We start from the raw sequence: 24018 nt of genomic DNA, 5'->3' as shown, positions 1-24018 counted from the left end.
TTATAAATTTCAGTGATGTGGTTGTAAAAAAACGAAGGTTTCTTGCAAGACAGTCATAGCGGCTTTCTGGCTTCTAATGTGGGCCTTGACCTGAGAATTTGCCCTGATCTCATAAATTCCTTTCTCCAAGTTTCTCAGTGTATTTAGAAGCACCCCTCCCCCAAATCCCTTATGCTCCTTATTCTCAGTGAGATATTCAAATATGCTAGAACCTACTTGATAAATTGAAACTATTCTTTCATGTGCACTTGATTACAGGTGTCTACAGGTGATAATTTAAGTAATTCCCCACCATCGTGTCCCTCCGATGTCTCTTTTAACACAGTAGGACATTAGGGTCTTTAAATTAAATCAGATAAGAGTACCACTGAGAGATTCTCTTCTTTAATTTTTAGTTCCTCTGGAATGATTTCTGGCATCAATTACTGTTTCAGTCAGGGTTGAACAGGGAAGTACAATGACTTTGTTTCTATGCTTGGTAGTAGGCCTGAGGTCATTGAAAACCTATCCAGTCAGCAGTTGGGAAAAAGAGCTGGAGGCATAGTGGGTGAGAACAGCAAATAGAAGCTTGTTGGTATTACTTGTTATATCTCATGCAAGAAGCAGAGCAAAGACAAGTGAAAAAGCAACAGTACCTCTGAATTTTTCTCTTGGCTCATCTAATCACAGTGACCTTCAGAACATAGTGTATACTGCTTTACTTCTGCCCTCCAAATTTCACTCAACTTTGTCTCTTTTTCTTTAAATTGTAAATGGGAACCAGGCAGAGAAGGGAATTCCTGGAAAAGTAGTTTCAGAGTATCCAAATTGACATAGTATTAAAATGTGAGTGCTAAACAGGAAATGTATAACAATATTTTTTTGATATTTTAAAATAATTTTGTGATATATTAGAACATTAATCTCCCTACTAGATTGTAACTGTATGGCTACTTCCGGTGGTTCCTCTGTTGTCTGCACATTTTTACTCCTGATACAGCACAATGGATAGTTCAATCTGGTGTTGGGTGATGTACAGAAAAACAGGACTTGAAACTTGAGATGAAATTCAACTGGAAAACTTCGTAAGAAAATATGTATGAACAATCATCTTTTTAATACAATGAGGTCAACTGCAGGCATAAGCAGAAATTGTAATTTCAAACGTTCACCTAATAAAACGAAGCAAAGAGCTGAATTGAAGTTTAGTCTAGAAATACTAATCTGTTTACTTTTTCAAGAAATGTTGACATCTAATCAGAAACTTTGAACGTTATTATGTTTTACAAAAATATGCTTACATTTCATCTTCTATCCCTTCTTATAATTAAGATTTTTACATGAAACATATCTTTGTACCTTTATAGCTAATCTTTTGATGGAATCATAAAGTAACTCTCACAGCAAGAAATTATGTCAAGTCACTTTTCATTTTGCATTGGTTGAGGTATAAAGATTTAAATGTTTCTCGGAAAACCAAGTTCCTTATTTTAAGTTGATTTTTTTTTTCAGGATTATTTGATAGTTCATGATATGACAGTGGAACAGTCTTAAATTATTAAGGAAATATCTGAAAAAATAAATGTAGAATTAACTGCCTATTTGTGGAGTGGGTGAGGGTTGCCTTACCTTTCAATAACTCAATAACTGTGTAGCCTAGAAGGAGTAAATCAAATTTTCGGTGTAAGTGCCTTCTCATTTTAAAATCAGTAAATGTATCCTCTTTAGAAAAAAAGTATTTTCAATAAATTATTCTTACTTTATATTATGTTTTTTTTTAATCTTAGAATGTTCCAAATGATTTAGTGGCTGTTATCATAGTGATAACCTTTTTGTGACCAATTGAATTTGAATGGACATAGGTCTTCTAGATTATCTGGTGACTTTGCCAGGATTTAGTCAATCAAATGAAATTCTAATGAATTTGTATCTTCTTAGGTGAGGTTCATTCTAATGATCTCAGCACTGATGGCTTCTGCCTTCTCAAGAATTGGCTTTTATTTTTCTATAGAATTCAAACACTAGTTGACCCATTTTACATATTCAATTAATATTTGATACATTAATGAATTAATTGATTAATCAATAAGTGAATGAGTGGCATAGTCTACAGCACCCCATGAAGTTTTAAAATGCTGAAACCTACGTAAGCTATTGCCAAAAAAAAAAGAGCCTTGTAAAATATTTAGTCTTAAAATAAAAGCCAGTGGATGAGTTTCTGTTTTGTTTTATTTCATACCTGAAAATCTCTTATTGCTAATTGTCTTCAGACTCTGGGAATTATTTCTTACATGGATTTATAAGTTTTAATTTAAGCAACTTTTCTTGTGAAACAGGTAATAATGCTGAAAATGCCACCAATGACAAATTAATTTTTTCTTGACCTTTTGTTACAGTAATGTCATGCTTGAAAAGGACTTTAGAAATTACCCAACCCAATCCTATTATATTTCTGTGAAATCTGTGATCTGAGCCACCTAGAATTTCCAGTTCTGAGTTTCTGTCCTCTATTTAGATATGCATTCGAATATCCAATGCTCAGTTGAGACAGAGATGCTGTTAATACACTAACATTAATATAGTGGATTTAAACCTTTGGTTATAACCAGTTACAAAATGTCAATTAGCCTGTGATAGGACTTTTCAATCTACAATTCAGTAACCTCTCTGCAAAGAACTCTGTAGCAAATTTAAGGATTTCACACATGAAGACAAACACATAGTACAGTGGATTTTCCCCCTATATTTTAATAAGTAAAGTAATAAAGAAACACTATTTTTTCCCTTATATCAAAAAAGCAGTACTTCATTTCAAAGTTTCAAGTTTCTCTATTGCCCAAAATACCTCTCTATTCCTAGAGTGTGGGCCACACACTTAGATTTGCAGTACCTCCATGGTTCTCGATTTCAAAACGAGATGAACTAATTTCAATACTTAACTCTAACTTGCATTTCTGTGATATAAAATCATCTTCTATCCTTATGAAGAACAGTTCAGATTTTTACATGTACCAAAATGGTCTGAAGCTTTATTGATCATTCAAATGCTCATTCAATTTCTTAGTCAAGGGGATTTTATGAAAAGCAGCATAATCTTAACTGCTATTTGTTCACCATATTGTCCATGATATCATTTATATCTTATTTTAATTAGTGTTATTCTCTGCTCTTTCCCAACTTAGATAGCAGTGGATGATATCTTCTTCAGGATAAGGATATGTAAAACTGATTCTGATTCAGGTTTGTTAAACATTGAAAGTGATCAGTAATATTTTAAAGAATCATTTATGATTGCTATAGGTTATGTAAATCCTCATGTGGCCTACATGGTATGTTTGTATGGATATTCCTGATACTAAGTGGAAACTAGTGGAATTGAAAACTATTCTTTATTTAGGGGTTCTCCCAAGTCAAGAATTTGAGGTTTAGTTTAGTTTTAATTTTATTCTGTCTTAAACTGGACAATTCTGCAACTCCTATATTGAGCTGTACAAGGATAGAATTCACATGGTAAAAGTAAATATTTAAGTACATGGCATTTTTTTCTATAATTAAAATATTTATGAACAAAATAATTTAAAGGTTAATATCAGAAACCCATATAACTATGATCCATCTTAGGGGGAATATATATGTAAATATTATACATGGAGATCTGTGTATCTCCATGTTTAGTATTTTCTGCTCCCATTCATTTGTTTAATAACAACAAACACATTAGTTGGCTGATTTGTGCCAGGGACTATTCTACATGCTGAGAATATAGCAGTGCTTTGGTAACATATTGCTCTGATAGCAAATTATCGAAAACATAATGGCTTAAAACAAAACAAATGTATCTTATAGTGCCAAATCTTAGAAGTCCAAAATGAGTTTCACTGGTTCAAAATCAAAGAGCCTTCTGGGACCTCAAGTGGAACCTCTATTCCTTTACCTTTTCCAGCTTCTAGAGGCCACCTACACACCTCGTCTCGACATTCCTTTCTCCATTATCAAAGCCAGAAGCAGAACATCTTCAAATCTTTTTCTGATACTGACCTTTATTTCTCCATCTTTCACTGAGAAAGCAGATGTGATTTCACCAGACTCACTTGGGTCATCCTGGATGCTCTCTATATCTCAAGATCTTTAATCACATTTGCAAAGCCTCTTCGCAAATAAAGGACAACCGTTACAGTTCCTCGAATGAGGATATGAACATTTTGGGAGACCATTATTTTGCCAATAATAAAACATAATTAAAACAGGAAAATCTCTACTTCAAAGAAAATATGTTTTAGTGAGAAGGGCAGACAAAAATTAGACACAGAATTTCTCCTCTTTATTGCTCTTACTACTCATTTGTAACTTCAATCCTTTTCTTTATAGTTTTACAAAAGAAATAACTATACTATTTTTTGAAGATTTTATTTATTTATTTGAGAGAGAGAGAGAGCATGAGTGGAGGGAGAGGGCAGAAGGAGGGGAGAAGCAGGCTCTTTCTGAACAGTGACCCAAGCATGGGACTCCATCCCAGGACTAGGAATTATCTATATTATTAACCTTCCAACTAACCAATTTTTATGTTTGCCAACAAACACACTCTATTTCATATATTTATGTTCATGTATATTTCTCTTTCTTTCTACTTTATTTGGTTAAATTTTGTTATTTTCCCCTGAAACTGTGTAAGCTTGTTAGCCTTGTTCTTATTAATAAAACATTTATGTGAAAATTCACCCATAGGTACAGATTTGATGGCATGTAAACATTTTCAAATGTAGTCTTTTTACAGTTATTAAGATCACATGCTTATTTAATTTCTCTTTGAACCATAAAATAATGAAAGTGAGTGTGTGTATGTGTGTGCTTGTGTGTGTGTGTGTGATTTCCAAGGGTTGGTGTGATTTTTAAAGCATTTTTATCATGGTAAAATATGTATAACATAAAAGTTATAATTTGAGCAATTTTTAAGTGAACAAGTCAGTGGCACTAAGTACATTCAATATGCTACCCAGCCATTATCACTATTTCCAGACCTTTTTCATCAGCTCCACCAGATCTCTGTGCCTATTAAATAACTCCCCATTCCCACCCCTACTTCTTGGCAATCTCTGTTCTACCTTCTGTCTTTATGAATTTGCCAGTCTAGGTACCTCATATAAGTGGAATCATGCAATATTTGTCTTATTGTGCCTGGCTTATTTCACTTAGCATAATGTTTTCAAGGTTTAATTAATAAATAATGGAATTGCGTTAAAAATAACCCTGATCTGCTACCATAAATAAAATATGTGGAGAGGTGTTCTGTCTTGTACTTAAATCATTTTCTGCATGTAATCCAGTCCCTTTGTTCTCATGACGAATGTGTTTTCCTTAATAGTGGGGATAGATCAAAACTGTAATTGTGTTTTTCACATATTCCATATCTTCACTACATTTTGGCCTTCGGGAAAAGATAGATAGCATGGGCACCGTAGCAGAGCTATAAAGAACAAATGCAACTACCTCGTGACTTATCAAAAGAGCAAGGAAGAGCAAGGAAAGAAGGACTTACCATGCAAATCAGATTGCCTTTTTTTTTTCACAGAATCTATCTCAGGTTAACCTCCTCAAACCTTTACTCTTTTTTCAAATATAATCCAATAAACACACACTCACACACACAAACATATACACACTATAGATGATATAAATCTTCACATCACTATCTACCTTTCTCCAAAATCCTGCTCATATATACAACCATGTCTGTATATACACATAGAAAGACATTCAGATATATATTGAGACTTGTTTCATTAACATAACTTTGGTAAATCTCTTAGTTCTAATTTTCCAGTCGCACTAGACCTTGTGGTTGAATGTCTTTGTGTGTGCTTGAAATATGCAAGCTTTGTTGTACTACATGAGGGCTGAGGAAAACTAGGCATTCAATGTAGGTGTATTTGAAATAGCCCCACACTAAATTCTGATTCCAGAACTTCTTACCTTTATGATATTGAAGTGGTTTGTTATTGTAGTAAACAGAATAAAACCCCCCACCAAAAATGTCATTGCCCTAATTCCCAAAAAGTGTGAATATTTTATATTATGTGGCATAAATGAATTTTCACATGAAATTAAAGTCATGGACCTTAAAATAGGGAGATTATCCTAGATTATCTGGGTGAATATATCTAATGACATGAACCCTTAAACATACAGAATTTTCTCTGGCAAAAGAGATGTGGCAGAAGGTGAGGCAGAAACTGCAAGCATGAGCAGGATTCATTGCTGGTTTTGGGATATCGATGCCCACGTGCAGGGACCAAAGAAAAACTCCAGGAGCTAGGGGCATCTGCCAGCTGACAGGCAGCAGGAAATGGAATCTCAGTCCTATGACTATAAGGACCTAAATTCTGCCAACAACCTGAATGAGCTTAGACGCAAATTTTTCCCGGAGTCTCCTGAGAAGAGTCCAGTTGGCTGACACCTTGACTTTGGCTTTGTTAAATCCAGAGCAGAGAAATCAGCAGAGCCAACTAGAACTTCTGACCTACAAAACTATGAGATCCTAAATTTGTGTTGTTTTAAGCCACTGAATTTGTGGTTTTAGCTATGACAGCAGTAGGAAACAAATATGATTACACTCTTCTGGTACTCAGGTACCAGACTCTAGAAAACAAGAGAAAATAGTACTGTGCCATAAGTGCGGGTATGTCCTGAGTTTTCAAAGTAATTGATGAGTAAGTTATTTTGCCACACATTTTAAAATATAAATGTAGGTTATACAACTCACTTTTTCTCTTGGTGTGTGTTTTAGACATTGATCACATTTAATTATCCTAGGGAAAAATATCTACTATGTATTGATGTATCCAAATCCAATATGGTGATATATCGCAGTAGAAAGTTCCTGACACGAATGGCACCAATGGACAGGGTGAATATCAGACCCTACTTCCCAGGAATAGAGATATGCTACTCTGAAGGCCAACAAAAAATGCTGTACAATTTGATATATTTCATTAAAATACTGCACACTCCTATTGAAACAGCCAATTTATTACCTTGCAAAATTCTTAAGAATGTTCTTAGATACTACATAAAATAATGAGTGCTCTACTGTTGTTCATAAAATAAAATTTCTCTGGCAACTACTTGTCCTCTGATACTTTAAATGTAGTTTTGTTAATGTAAATATAATTTGCACTTTACTTGATGACTTTCAAATAGATATAAATGTAAACTCAATACTTTAAAATTATGACTGAAGGAGTCCATGCTTTTATAGAAAAAAATGCCAGAAGAGAGATCACATGGCTTGTAATAGATTTTCAGTGAAACTGACAGTTCAATTTTATTTTCACACTTGGATTTTTTTTAAAGCAAGAATGAACATGGTTTTCATTTTTAAGAGATAATTCTATTTTCTTTTTCAGAACTTAAATTGATTTGAGGATGTTATAGGAAACACATATCAGAGACAGTATTTATATGTGGTTATAAAAGCAAAAATGGTTTTATTTATTGATTTGCTATTAATTAGACAGTCAATTGGATATTATTTCATAGTATTATTTTCTTCCTTTTTTGTTTTGAATAGAGTAGTGTTGAATGAAGAAGAATTTGCCTGAGACTTTCCATCAATCCCCCATTTTCAGAAAACATGATAGTCCATTCTGAAATAATATGGATTTTATTTTGCTATTTTTAAAAAAAAATATTGCAAAGTATTTTAATGAAAATATTTTGACACAGTTTTCAGAAATGCATTTTTTTAACAAAATAGTTTTGAATTAATCAAATAAAAGGATTCATTGAGTGAATAGTTATACTTTCTTTGTCCTTTCTTTCACTTTTTAAAATCAGTAAGTTGGCCTCCAACATGAGGAATGTCCATCAAAATCTGCTTATAATCTCTACTTAAGAAAGAAGCAGCAAAAATTTTTGTAGGTCATTTATCTTGTATCCCAGCTTACTACAGCCATACAGGATTTTTTATAGACTTTCCATTATTTAGAGTCTCTTATGTGGATTGTTGAATTATTGAGAGTCTGGTGATACAAACATTTGCTTTAATCTTCTCTGTATCTTTTTACTAAGTTATACTAACAATTATAAAGATAAATTGATGAGTGAAGGTAATCAGTGAAATAAATTATACACACACATATTTTATAAAAAAAAATTTTATTCAAGAAGAAAGTTAATGCATCTCCCCCTTCTTTTTATCTTTTGAGTACTCAATCAATAATGCATCTTTTGCCTTGTCGTAAAAAAACAATCTTAGAGGTCTAAGAATTGGCTACTGAATACAAAATAGTGTTGTTAAAATCCAAATTAAGGTGTTAAGATTCACATATGGTCATCAGTTCAACCAACACAAATGAGATTTAAAATGGTGGGTGAGACATTAGACTACAGAAAGAAAAAAATGGAAGAACGAAATATTTCTTCTACAAGCAGATATTATATTTAGTAACATGTTTTGAATGTGATGTTTAGACAGAATTTCATATATTTTATTAGTGGTAATGTGAAGAGATATTCTATATATCCCTCCAGATAAAGAAAATGCTTTTAAAAACCCCAAAATACTCATACAAGTATTTGAAATGCAAATTAACATTATTTATATCACCAAATATAATTTATATTTTTACTTGTGGCTAACTTGAAAATATTTTATTGAGGTATAATTTATATATAGTGAAAAGTACAAATCTTAATGCACAGCACTATGGGTTTTGACAATGTGTATGCTTGACACAAAGTTATCAAACTGTAGAGTATTTCTCACTCCAGAAATACCCTTTGTGCCTTTCCAATCAATATTCTTAAGGGAGAACAGTATTCTGATTTATCTTTATAGGCTAGTTTTCTCTAATTTACAGAGTTAGAAATTCACGTAGCTAGGAAGCCTCAATTCTTTTGAGGAGCAACATATTTTTGAGATGTCCATGATTTTGCATATATCAGTTGTCTATAGCTTTTTTACAGCTGAGTGATAGTCTATGGTATGAGTGTATCACAATGTGTTTATTCATTTACGTTTTCTTAGAAATTCTTTTTTTCTAGTTTCTGTCTTTTGTGACTAAAAATACTACCACATCTTTGAAAATCTACTTGTAGTCATGTATTTTCATTTCTCTTTGGTGTATATCTAGGAGGGACACTTCTAGATCATAGAATGTGTGTATTTGTGTGTACAAATACTTAACTTTATATAGATTTTATTAGATCATCTAACAAATGAAGTTCTACTTATGCTTTCACAGAATATATGCCTTACCAGCTGTACTGAGGAATATATTCGTACATTAAATTCACTGACTTTAGATGTACTATTTAGTAAGTTTTGTTCATTTTTATGCAGTCATGTTACCTTTACCACAAACAAGATATGAAAGAGTTCCTTATTTTAAAATGTTTTCTGATGCCCTTCTGTAGACTTACCCTCTTCCCCTGGACCCTGACAAACCTTCTTCTACTTTCTGTTGCTGTAATTTTATCTTTTCTAGAAATTCATATACATTGAATCATATAGTATGTGTGACTTTCATCACTTAACTGTTGCTGTCTTAACTATGAAAACCATGCCAACCCCAAGGCCATTAATCTTTTCATCTAGGAATTTTACAGTTTTAGTTTTTGTTTTTAAAACCTGTGGTCCAATTCAAATAAAGTTTAATATATGCTATGAGGAAATGGTTGATGTTCTTTTTATTTTTAATATAAATATTTGGTTGTCTTATTACTATTTGTTTGAAAGAATATCCTTTCCCCATAAACTTGCTCCAGCATCATTGCAAAACAAACAAATCTACTGAGTATGTAACTGATGATCTATTTCTGTATTTTATTTATTATTATTTTTTTATTTGTATTTAAATTCTAGTGAGTTAACATACAGTGAAATATTGGTTTCAGGAGTAGAATTCAGTGATTCATCACTTACATACAACACCCAGTGCTTATCGTAACAAGTGCCCTCCATAATGCCCATAAGCCATCTAGCCCATCCTTCACCCACCTCTCTCCATCAACCCTCAGTTTGTTCTCTATTATTGAGTCTCTTATTGTTATTTCTCTCCCTCCTTTTCTCCCCTTCCCATATGTTCATTTGTTTGGTTTCTGAAATTCCACATATGAGTGAAATTATGTGGCACTTTTCTTTCTCTGATCAACTTATTTTACTTAGCATGATACATTATATATATAACCTACTGAATCCAAAACTTTAGAGGAGGTATTCAGCAATATGTGTCACAAAACCTACAGGTTGTTCTAATGCACGCTAAAGTTTGCGAAGTGACAATTGATGAGTATTGGGTACATTTAATGTAGATTTATACTAAAACAAAAGAAAATGAACTTTGCACTGATACTAGGCACAGGCTGGACTGCACTGGAGGAGGGGCAGAGAAAAAAACTACCCTGCACCCTCCACTAACAGAAGGAAGAGGCCATCTGCCACTATACCACAAACCTCTGATACAAGGTGGAGACCTTCAGTTACTGGGGTGGGCTGGAAACCTGCCCGTGCTCTGAACATTGCACTGAATAGGAGGAAGAAGGTATCATTTATTTGAAAGGGCAAGAGTGCTAATGTCCCAGCTTGAGACTAGAGAGTCAACTGTTGTGGAAGAAACAGTTTAGAATGAGACAGTTCATGCCAGACTGGTATCCAACACCTGTTGTGTAAAATCGGAGAGTAGGAGAAATCCTCTAGTACTCTATACCTCAAATTCAAAAAATGACAGTGAAATCAGCTAACAGAGAAATCTGAAGGCTTCAGTATATGATGGGGGATCAAAAATCAAAGCCCAGATCCAGCACAACTACAGACCAGATGGACTCAATCCCCCCACAAACAGAATGATAGAAGAAAGGACATGCCTACGTCTGGGAATAAATATTTATCTTAGCTGATATTGGTCTTTTACACATAGTATCTGACATGAAATCACATAACACACACACACACAATTACGGAACAATGCTAATAGATAGTGGAAAAGTAAACATGTTTGTGTAGAAAAAATTAGTAGAGGGTCTCATGTATGTCTCAATTGATTAAGCATCCGACTCTTGATCTCAGCTCAGGTTGTGAGTTCAAGCCTCACCCTGGGCACTATGCCGGACATGGAGTCTACTTAAATATGTATATAGATAGATAGATAGATAGATGATAGATAGATAAACAGACATCACATAAAAGATTCAAATGAAAATGTAGTTCATGGGGCTTTTTATTTTTGTATAGATCAAATCAATTCTTGTTAACACTTGGTGATGTCATAGAATGTACATATTGTTTCCATATGGAAAAATAATTTCCTGTCATTCTTCTTCTGGGAAAAACATCCATAATTTTTAAAAATAAGATCCAGACTTGGGTGACAGAAATATTCTATCCCTTGAGCTAAAAAAATTAGTCAAAATACCAATCGAAACTTTTGTATAGGGGATGATTTTAAACTACTCAAGTAGATATTGTATGAGATAGGTATATGGAAATATACTTCTTAGGAAAAGTTTGCATTGGTTATATGAACTTAGAAGCATCAAGACAAGTGACTGAAGCCATTTTTAGAGATTATAGCTTGAGAGCCTAGAATTAAGGTATAAACATCTCCTCTCTTCAAATTCAGGATGAGGAAAATGAGACATTAAACTATTCAGACGAACTTTCTGAAGAAGGAGGAGGAAAACCAGGTGAATATAGTGTCATGGAACCATGACAAAGAGTTATTCAAGCAGGCTGTGGTCAAAACTGCTGCATAGTTTCAAATGTCTCCACATTCACCATTTTTTGTTTTTAAAGACACTGTTATTTTTTTTATTAAGATTTACATTTCTGTCTCTCTCTTTTTTTTTTTTTACTCTGGGATTTTATCATGCTTTATATTTCATAGCATAATATAGTGATTATAACTTTGTTTAACATTTTGTTTCCACCATCATTTTCTCTACCAGTAAATTCTACCTTCCACACAATATCAGTACGCATATGTTCCAAGACCAATTATTTTTATCAGAATTTTTAACTTGAAAAGGGGCACTTATCAATAAATTGGTATTTTTGCCTCAAAACCTGTTAAGCTCCATTAGTCAGAATTATTTTCTAGTGCTTTGGAAAAAACTTGTCATATAATATTCATTGCTACCCTCATTATTAGATAATTTAGTCATATCCTAACATATATAACTATAGTTCATTGATAGTACTTAATTATTTTTAACAGCTAAAATAGTGTTTATTCCTTACGGAAGTAATCATGCATATTCAAACTAAAGCATACAAGGGAAAATTCGACAGTATAGTTAATGAGTGTACTAAAATCAACATCTAATTTTAGAGTTATATAAAAGAGGCAATTATATTGGTCTTTTATGATTTATTATTTTCTCTTGCTGTTTATTGCTCAGCAATTGATTATCATCCAGATGTTTAAAACGCTCTCCTTCTTTTTCTTTTTTTTAACAGAGTGGGGGCAGAGAGAGAGGGAGAGAGAATCTTAAGCAATCTCCACATTCAGCATGGAGCCTGACACAGGCCTCAACCTCACAACCCCAAGATCATGACCGGAGGGGAAATCAAGAGTCAGATGCTTAACCGACTGAGGCAGCTAGGTGCCCCAAACTCTCTCTCTCTTTTTAATTTTCAATTTACTTGGAATCTTTGTCTTATCACTCTCAAGGAAGTGTGTAATTTCTTTCAAAGAGAAGAATGTATATTGGGAAACTAAAGCTATTCTCTGAGATTTACTAAATTTCATTATTGGTATACCTGTAGGAGGCTTTATTAACAGTTGATAATACCCCCAGCAGCAATGACACATGACCATATCCCTACCATCTGTGGTTAATGTCTCCTTCTTTTGGAACTACATGCATACAATCATTGTAACACCTATTATAGATGTGTAATCATTTTTCTCTAGCCAGGAAGCAGGCAAATCAGCAACTGTGACTTTAATTTAAACTACATTTTATTTGGACATATATTATTGAATAAAACAACTTTAAGATTAAAAAAATCGATTTTCCCCTCCCACTCTCCAAAAAGTATCTATCTCAGTCAGACTGATTTCTTGAATTGAATAATGCAAATCTGAATATAGGCAGGAAAAAAATCACTTTGACAGGATAAGAAAGGATAAGCAAATTTAGCAAGAAAGGTTTTCATGTATATATGAAGAAGTCAGAGAGGGAATAACATATTTCCTTCTAACTAAAGAGTAAAGATAGTGTTTAGGGTTTAATTTTGGTGTGTCTTCAGGTCACTGTTGGCTTAAGAGGAGAAAATTAACGATGAAAGTAGTCTTAGAAAAGAATAAGGAAGAAAAGCCACAATAGAAAGAAAAAGAAAAAAAGGAATCCTAACTATAAAGCTATGACAAGGAAACATAGATTATTTCCAACACCCACTGATTGTTATAAGTAAAGTATCAGAAAGTAAAGATTTTGCCAGCTTTTGATCACAGGAACCAAAAATTTTTGCACACTCAAAACAGAAAAACAATGTACACATGCACAAAGAATTGTACAGATCCAAGAGTGTCCACACTACCTGAATAAAGTTCCAATAGTGTTTTTACGTGCTAAATATGAAGATACTAAAAACCTCTCATTCAGACCTTCTTTTAGGAGACACTACTGGACAATACAAAGGAATGTAAGTACCCCAAGGATCTTTGCATCTGTGTTTGAGGGATACTGGATTATTGTAATTTTCTTCTGCAATATTTTTGTCTGCTTTTGGTATTCAGGTAATTCTGGAAGAATAAAATTAGTTAGAAGGTGTTCATGTTTCTGCTATTTACATAAAGAGTTTCGGTAGAATTGTTTTTATTTCCTCCTTAAATATTTGAAACAAATAATAGGAAATAATAAACCCTGTGTGCTAATTAGACACAATAGTAGCCCTGCAAAGTTACCCATGTCCTGATCCTTAGAACTTGTGAATATATATATGTTACATGGCAAAGGGACTTTGAAGATGTGATTAAGGATGGATCTTGTGATGGATAAATCACCTCAGTTACCAGTTGGGCCTAATTTAATCTAGAATCCTTAAATGCAGGGTGTCTTTCCAGGTTGTGGCTAGAGAGAGAAATGTGAGGACAGAGGAAAGATCAGAGATATGAGAATTCCTGGTTTTGAAGATGGAGGAAGAGGTCCTGAGTCAGTTAAGATTCAGGGATCTTCTAGAATCTGTGAAAAGTGAGGGAACAAATTGTTTTCTAGAGATTCCAGAAAGCACTGCAGCCTTGGCAACACCAGGATTTTAGCACAGTGTGAACCATGGTGGACTTCTGACCCAATTTATTATCTATAAGGTAGTACTTCTGTGTTGTTTTAACCCAGGAACTTCATGTAAATTTATCTGAAAGCAACAGAAAACCAATACACCATGAAAAAACAACACATTTATAAGAATATTGGAATCTTGGCTGTGAGCACGTACTTATGTACTAGAATAGTAATACATTTAGAAGTTCAAGAAAAAGAGTACCTTTGTATCTATAGATTGAAATTCCATACCACATTGCAGGAAAATCTAATACAGAATAATTAACTGCTAAGCATAACTTTATAAATTTCTTGCATTTCAAAATAAGGAAAGAATTTGTCATGTATACAGCTGAAATGGTATGTCATGATTAGAACAAGAAAATCATGTTAGAATTTTCCAGTCATTGGTAAAAAAAAAAAAAGTGTACATATTTAAAAACTTCTAGGAATGAATCTGGTGGACATATGGACAGACCAGAGTGAATGGCTAGCTCTACTCTATGAGGTTGTCCTGGAATTCAGGTTTTTTCAATCTTGCTGTTCTCTCATGCCTTAATGGTGTTTTATTCATGTACGTGGTCAAAACGGAATCATTCCTGATGTGTCACTATTGCAGCTTGCAAGAGGAAGGAATAAGAAAATAGAAGGCAAGCAGCTTTCTCTGATGGGTATGACCCACAGAAGTTGCATATCTCATTTCTGTATCCTAGTGACCACAATATTGGTATATCACCACTAGATACGAAGGAGACTAGGATTGGACCAGTCCTATGTGGCCATGTGCTCATTTGTGATTGTGACTTGGGGATTCTATTACTTAAAAACAAATTTTTCAGTATACTCAAGTTTCTATATATGCCTGTGCCAATGACTTTCCAAAGAACTTTCTAGTTACTGAATGCAGGTCATCATCCAAGTCCTTGGTGAGGCACTGTACTTTGTAGCCAATCAAGATATGGCTCTTCATTTTCTGGTAATTGATACATTAAAAGACAAATTATCTACTCCATCAGATATAAATTGGTGAAGGAGGAGCAAGATACTGAAAAAAAAATGTAGGAGAGGGGAGCAGAGTGGAAAGAATATTCAGTCAGTAATTTATAGAAGTTTTCAACCTCTTTTGGCAGAAATTGTGAAAATTCCCTGCTCTGCATGGAGAAATTTTCATGATTACCCGTCTGGCAACTTTAGTTCTATCCTTTAGGAATCCTCTTTTTCATTATCCTCCATGGACCCTGGCTTTCCCCTGTAGGAGGATCTTTCTAGTTCATTATTCTCTTTGGCCCCATTTAAAGTGGGCATTGATGTCTATAGCCTGAACAGCCTTTTTAAACCTAGTGATTGCAGGTTTATGTTATCTTTGGGGACATAGATCCCCGCAGAGGCTTTTGGTTTATTTGCTTCCCATGATTTCAAAAGTCGCAGATCACATCTGGTCACAATTCTTGAGAGGCCAGCTGAAACAGCAGGCTTGGAGTGAGCTGGGAGAGCAGTGCCATTAATCTCTTCTTTGCAGCTGAGCTGGCTTCCATGGTCTGGCATTTAACTAGAGGCTCTTGAAAAAGAGATTGAATGACAATCCTATCTCCTGCTGCTTGGCCTTCAGAAGCCTTTGGCTTTTCCAACTCAGGACCAACATCACCAAAATTTCAATCAATTTAAATTGTAGGCCATATGCATAGAAATTTTCCTACAGCAGAGCTGAATTCCCTTCCTTTCCTACTTGCAAATTAACTGATTTTTGCCTGAATCAGTCACTTCCTAGTATCTGCCAGAAGCATCAAGAAGCACCAATAATTTTAGCTTTTCCAGTCTCTTTTATAGATCTACAAGTTCTTTCTTTTTTTTTTTAAAGATTTACTTATTTATTTATTTGGCAGAGATAGAGACAGCCAGCGAGAGAGGGAACACAAGCAGGGGGAGTGGGAGAGGAAGCAGCAGGCTCCCAGCAGAGGAGCCTGATGTGGGGCTCGATCCCACAATGCCGGAATCACACCCTGAGCCGAAGGCAGACGCTTAACCGCTGTGCCACCTAGGCGCCCCGTAGATCTACAAGTTCTATAAGCATGTGCTCTTCCACCTGTATTGCCAAGACACAGATATACTTTCTATCCTGTATTATACATTCTGTCTGTATGCCAGCTACTAAACCAATATCATACATTTTAGATTTTTTAATGGAAGCATTATATTTCTAAGTATCAATTTTATGTATTCATGGAGTGTAAGTTAAGCTTCTTTAACAGATTTCAACACAAGATGGGCATTTCTGCCTTCTAGGTAATAGTGCAGAGGGTACTTGATGGTTCAGAGTTGGTAGGAAGCCCTTGAACAACATTTAAGTTCTTGGGATATCTCTATTTGTAAGACACTCCCTAAGGTGTTACCCTAGTTTGCATTGCCAATGAGCTCACTATTTCTACCTTCTAGCCTGTAGAATAGAATGTAAAAGGCAATCTTCTTTCTAAGAACGTGATCTATAATCTATGAATATCATTTCCCTACATTGCCCATTGACCATAATTAGTCATAAAGCCATGCCTGTTTACAAATCAAGCTGAGAAATGTGCTTGCAAGAACTCAGCAGTTATAATAAAGAAGAGAACTTTCATGGAAAAATTAGCATATATCAAAAATTAATAGCATATATCAAAAAATCACTAACTTTTTTTAAAAAAGATTTTATTTATTTGTCAAAGAGAGACAGAGGGAGCACAAGCAGAGGGAACAGCAGGCAGAAGGAGAAGCAAGCCCCCCACTGAGCAGGGAGCCCTACGCAGGGCTTGAGCCTAAGGTAGATGCTTAACCAACTGAGCCACCCAGGCACCCCGTGTTTTTCTGATTAAAACATACATACAAGGTCAGAGTAGAGAATCTTAAGATTTAGGATACGTAAAATTAATAAAGTCTAATTCTACTATTCAGAAATAACATATGATACCATTTCTACGTGTTTTTCCCATATTGACACAAGAGAATTTTACCTTGAGTTTTAGTCTAATTTTTAAAAATTATTTGTTCTTAATGTATTTAAATATTATTTTAATTACTGTTTTTTGTTTTATCAATTTTTCTACATGTACTGTCACTTATTCTAAACTTTTAAACTAATTTGGTAGAGAAAAAACATGTAACTCATGTTTCTAGTGGGAGTTTTTGTAATAAAAAACATGAGGCATACATGATTAAGTTAAGAACTGAACTCTTAGCTTGTTCTAAATCTTTGCTAAGAAAATAAATATACCTTATATTTAATTACTCTAAATCTTAATTATTTTAAATGAATGGGTCTATAACCTGATTAAATTACTTTAAGATCTAACAATTACTTCTAAAGTATCTTGGTTTTCATTCAGTGTTATGACTACAATTACAGGGATCATTTATAATTTGCATTTTATATTTAAAAGTTTTAAAATTAATTTCTCATCCCCTTTTTTCTCTAAAATTTTGTTAATTGGTGTTATAATTCATTTTCAAAACAGTTTTCAGAGAAAGGACATATTACACTTTTCTTAATTTTTAAATCTGAAAATATTTTATTTTAGGCAACAGTTTTATTGGCATTATTAAATAATTTATGGTTCCTCTTAAAAGTGTGTTTAATTTATTTTCTAGGTGAGGCAATGAGATTTGTAGTAAAGAATAAGGTCAAACTACTTTTTTTCCCTCACGGAAAACCATTTCCCCCCTATTTTATATTTGAAGTTTTTTCAAATAAAATGATTATTTTTAAATAAGTCAAGTCTTTGTACAATTGAAAAATTATTCCACTCTTTCTTTAATTATTGCTTCCTTTACTCTTTTTTAAAATTTCAACTTCCAAAATCTTCCATATCGTTTTGATTTAACCCTCTGAATCTATGTTTGCATGTCTATATCACTTTTTAACACACCCTTCTTTTTCTTCCATGTTCTTAAGAAGACAAAACAAAACAAAAAAACCATATCACTCAAGATAACCCCNCCTCTGAATCTATGTTTGCATGTCTATATCACTTTTTAACACACCCTTCTTTTTCTTCCATGTTCTTAAGAAAACAAAACAAAACAAAACAAAACAAAAAACATATCACTCAAGATAACCCGTGCAAAGTATCACATTTTTTTGTAACACGAATTACATTCACACACCGAAGAAAACTTTTATTTATTTTATTTTTTGCTGCCCAATATTAGAAAAAATCTTTTTCTGCATCCCTGAAGCTGAAGAAGGGTAGCCTAAGACTGGAAATTATTATTTTCTGTCCTGTGGGAATGACATAGGGGCATATAGACAAAGGGCAGAAGTGAGGCTGAGAGAGCAGAAGATGCATGTCACCCGGAGGGAGGGGGACCAGGGCGGTGGTCTTACTGCCTGCCCAGCAGCTTATTGGTGTTGGTTTCAGGTCCCCTCCTTACCTTCCTGGCATTGTTGATCCTGTTTTCTGTCATTTTCTTAGTGACTGTGGATTGTCTTTAAGTATATTCTTTCACTGAATTATTTTCCGGATTAAATTAGCTGGATCTGCTGTTTGCAACAAACATGATGATTAATATGTACTGGGTGCTCTCTGGCATTATTTTTCATTTAAAATGTCTTCATTTCTATCTCTCCATTCAAATCTTTCTATTCTCTCCAGTTCACTATGTCTTGCATGAAGACACAGAACTTTTATGTATTTCCTAGTATATTTCATTTCTATTTTTTATGTGTTTGTCAAACTTCCTGGCATATATTATATATTCAGAAAATATTTTTGTTAATAAAAGAAGCAGTCAAGGAAAAACTGTGAGAATGGAAAGTTCAACAAGAAATAAAATGCGAAATTACTTTAAAAATCAGTTCTTTTCCACAGTACAGTTTTTATTGAAAATAACAATAGACACAGAAAACACCTAGATTTTGCTTAAAAAAATAAAATAAAATCACTGTCCCCTAAGGCAATCTCTCTTACATTTTTACTAAAGAAATGGTTTAACTTCTCTTTAGCCAATTTGTCTTCTTTCAGGTGATAAGATCTCTTACTTCCTATGCTTCCTATAAACGGTGTTTATCCATCTACCCAAAATGAAAATCACAATTATTTTCTTCTTACTTAAATTTACTTAAATCCACAAGTTCCTGTTCTTTTTTTGGGGGGGGTCAGGTTTTCCCCATAGTCCATTGAAAAATGGTGGACATTGAAAGAAATGAATGACTGACTTATTTCTATACATCGATGTCAATCATCTTCACCTACTTCTTGAGCTATCCATTCATGAATAATCCCTCAGACAGAGTCCTTCTTTCCTACACAGGATTTCTTTTTAAAATACTTCTCTATCATGACTGCAGAGTATCTATATCTTAACCATCCAGCATGTTTAATATGCACATTTTTAGCAAGCAGAAATGTATCAAAGTAAAACCACCAAAAACATCTACTAGAAAATTCAAAGGTAGTTACCAAATTCCTAGAAAACTGTATTGAGACTCCTGGGATGAAGAAGGAAAAGGAAACAGACAGACATTAGTTGTCTCCAGACAGACGTCAGGAGCAGAAAGAGAGCTAGTAGTTTGAAAAGCATTGTGATTTGAAAGTAACTGCACAGAAACACAGAAGACTGGTATCAAATAACTTACTAACACTGTTCAGTAATAAAATAAAGGCAAGTAAATATAAATTATAGATATATGTACAAGTCAGAAAGCTTTGACATCATTTTAAATTTTTATGTAAAAATGTTTTAATTTTGAAGTTAATTATAATTATACAAAGATAATTATGATTTAGATTATTTTTAATGATAGAAGATGATTATATAAAAATACTATTTTAAAGTAGTAAATGTATTTTAGGTGACTGTGGCAGTAATCCAAATAAAAAATGGAGTCAATCATATTAGATATTAGATATATAATGACAATCCATCATCATAGTGAAAATTTCCCTGAAATTGCCAAAGAAATCCTCAGTATAATATCCACTCTGTGAGTTCACAGATGACCTGAGTTTTCCCAACGTTTCTCCTGTGCACTTAGTATCATAATTAAAATGATATCCCTGGCATTGTTATGGATTGAATATTTGTGTCCCCCTACTCTCCACAAATGTATAGGTTGAAGCCTTAATCGCCAGTGTGGCTATATTTGTGGTGAGATTTCTATGGAAGTAATTAAGATTTAATTGGGATGTAAGAAGGGACCTGACATGATAGGATTAGTGTCCTTGTAAGAGGAGATACAAGAGCTTAGCCTCTCCAAGGAAAGGCCATGTAAGGACACAGCGAGAGGGCACCCATCTGCACACCAGAAGAGAGCTCTCAAAAGAAATGGACCATCCTGGCAGCCTGATCTCAGATTTTCACCTTCCAGAATTGTGAGAAAATACATTTCTGTTGTTTAAACCACCCAGACTGTGATATTTTGTTATGGCAACCCAAGATGACTAAGGCAGGCATTTATGTTATTCTCTGTCTTAAGTATATCATCTAGGCTAGTTGGTGATAACAGCATGGGCCTCTTTAACAATCAGATACATGAGGAAACAGTACAAAATTATGCAAACATTATTGAAGTTCTTAAATTGAAATGTGGTGGAAAAAAAAACACATAAAAACATCTTTCATATTCTGTCTGCAAGCTTCCACTGTAAATCACAATAAATCCATAGGAGCTGTTAATATATACTCTTTAAATACCCAAATGATTGCTATTCTAGTAAATAATTCACATATTAAAATAGTTTTCTACACTATTTGCATATGTACATAAAACACTTATGAGAAAGGTTTGAAGATAACATTTGCTTGTGCTTAAGATAATTTGAATGTGGCTATGCATATTTCATTAAATTCCTCTGCCAATACATCTACAATATGATGCAAAAATTCTAGGAACTTAATGGTTACATATCTACATTGTTGAATATACGGTCATTTTGAAATTCCAGAAATATGAAATCAGGAAACTCCAAGTGTGTCATGAATTTGATGAATTTTAATCCAGATTTACTTTGAAATAATCACGTAATATCCAGATGTCTGCGATTCAGCTTCTAATGCCTACAAATAGGGAAGGGCAAGAAAAATTAGTTTTGTGACTAATGATATTCAGTATCTTAACTTTAAGGTAATGGAACCCTGAATGCCAAGAGATTCCTGTTAACTATTTTGATAGTGTAATGAAAACCTGGTTATTGAATTATATTTGTACCCTTTTGAACACCCAGAACTAATCATAGCAATCCAAGTTTGAGCTGTTTATTTTCCCATTAAAATATAATGAAGTCAAGGTGGTGTGGAAAAGTTGTCTGTATTACTTAGCATTTGTTCTGCTACTCTACCCCTCAGTTTGAAAATATGTGTTCCTGACTTTACGAAGACTGAAGCGCAGAGTCTGGTAACATAGAATATGTCTGCAAACGCTATAAAATAGGAACAGTGATAGTATCATTGTCCTGTTTTATGAGGTAATAATTTGATTCCAACTAAATGAAAATAAAGGCAAGATAATAANAGTCTGGTAACATAGAATATGTCTGCAAACACTATAAAATAGGAACAGTAATAGTATCATTGTCCTGTTTTATGAGGTAATAATTTGATTCCAACTAAATGAAAATAAAGGCAAGATAATAAAGCTAAGAATAAATGCTCAGAAAAATAATTATATCTATTATTTTGCTGTTCTTACTAGGGGATTTTTCTCCTGTGGAAGGAGCTTGGAAAGAAACACGAGAACAAAGAGGGTACATACATTATTTGTAAATATAATTAGGAAATATCTCCAGTGACAANTTAACAATCAGATACATGAGGAAACAGTACAAAATTATGCAAACATTATTGAAGTTCTTAAATTGAAATGTGGTGGAAAAAAAACACATAAAAACATCTTTCATATTCTGTCTGCAAGCTTCCACTGTAAATCACAATAAATCCATAGGAGCTGCTAATATATACTCTTTAAATACCCAAATGATTGCTATTCTAGTAAATAATTCACATATTAAAATAGTTTTCTACACTATTTGCATATGTACATAAAACACTTATGAGAAAGGTTTGAAGATAACATTTGCTTGTGCTTAAGATAATTTGAATGTGGCTATGCATATTTCATTAAATTCCTCTGCCAATACATCTACAATATGATGCAAAAATTCTAGGAACTTAATGGTTACATATCTACATTGTTGAATATACGGTCATTTTGAAATTCCAGAAATATGAAATCAGGAAACTCCAAGTGTGTCATGAATTTGATGAATTTTAATCCAGATTTACTTTGAAATAATCACGTAATATCCAGATGTCTGCGATTCAGCTTCTAATGCCTACAAATAGGGAAGGGCAAGAAAAATTAGTTTTGTGACTAATGATATTCAGTATCTTAACTTTAAGGTAATGGAACCCTGAATGCCAAGAGATTCCTGTTAGCTATTTTGATAGTGTAATGAAAACCTGGTTATTGAATTATATTTGTACCCTTTTGAACACCCAGAACTAATCATAGCAATCCAAGTTTGAGCTGTTTATTTTCCCATTAAAATATAATGAAGTCAAGGTGGTGTGGAAAAGTTGTCTGTATTACTTAGCATTTGTTCTGCTACTCTACCCCTCAGTTTGAAAATATGTGTTCCTGACTTTACGAAGACTGAAGCGCAGAGTCTGGTAACATAGAATATGTCTGCAAACACTATAAAATAGGAACAGTGATAGTATCATTGTCCTGTTTTATGAGGTAATAATTTGATTCCAACTAAATGAAAATAAAGGCAAGATAATAAAGCTAAGAATAAATGCTCAGAAAAATAATTATATCTATTATTTTGCTGTTCTTACTAGGGGATTTTTCTCCTGTGGAAGGAGCTTGGAAAGAAACACGAGAACAAAGAGGGTACATACATTATTTGTAAATATAATTAGGAAATATCTCCAGTGACAAAAACATTCATTTCCTGTTTTCCAAAGGAATTTCACCATCTCCCGGGTTTTTACAGCCAGTCTCAATTGCGCCTTTTGTGCTTTTAGCCTCACCCTTTGCCATAACTCTAAGGAAATGCCTGCCTCTCAGGGGTTAGGGAGGAGAATGGATTCACATTCTATTCTCAGTTTAATACACTAAACAATTCTAATCATAGCTTCTCTGCTTGTTGCCTGTCCTTAGGTTTTAGAACACAATGTAGCTACTGCTTCTATGGGCTAATATTATGACAGGTACAGTGATTATTGTACAGTATTATATTCTTGGAACTCATGGATAAAACTTTGCTGGGGGATGAAAATCTCACTTCTAATTCTTGAGAATGAGGGGATGGATATAGAGTTTATAAAAAATATGTATTATTTACCATATTAAACTGGTAAATGTTATAGAGAAAAATAAATCAGAGGGCATAATAAAGTCTTCTGGGAATGAATTTCAATTTCCTATTGGTTGTCCAGGGAAGGCTTCACGTTTGACTTGTGAGCAGGTTGTAATCTTTCTCCTCTCTGGCTTTCAACTCCTTTTTACAATCTTTTCCTTACGTATTGAGTTCTATTCTTTTGAAATCAAATATCATAGAAACCATAGGATCTCTCCTTTTAATATTCTGTCAACTCTTGTGTCCCTTACTTTTCACTTTCTTGGAAAACCCTTAACCTTGATTAAATCCAACTCTTTGCTAGCACCCATTCAGCTGACAGTGGCTGGAGAAAACACACGCAGGAGTGCTGACTGATCTAATGTGAATACATGACCATAGCCACAAGAGGGCTCTTAATTCTGCTTAGTGAGGACACCAAATTTCTTTTTTTTTTTTTTTT

This window comes from Ailuropoda melanoleuca, chromosome 3 (genome assembly GCF_002007445.2).
Source record: "Ailuropoda melanoleuca isolate Jingjing chromosome 3, ASM200744v2, whole genome shotgun sequence".
In the NCBI taxonomy this organism is placed as follows: domain Eukaryota; kingdom Metazoa; phylum Chordata; class Mammalia; order Carnivora; family Ursidae; genus Ailuropoda; species Ailuropoda melanoleuca.
The sequence above is the reverse complement of the archived record's forward strand: the minus strand, read 5'-3'. Positions refer to the sequence as shown.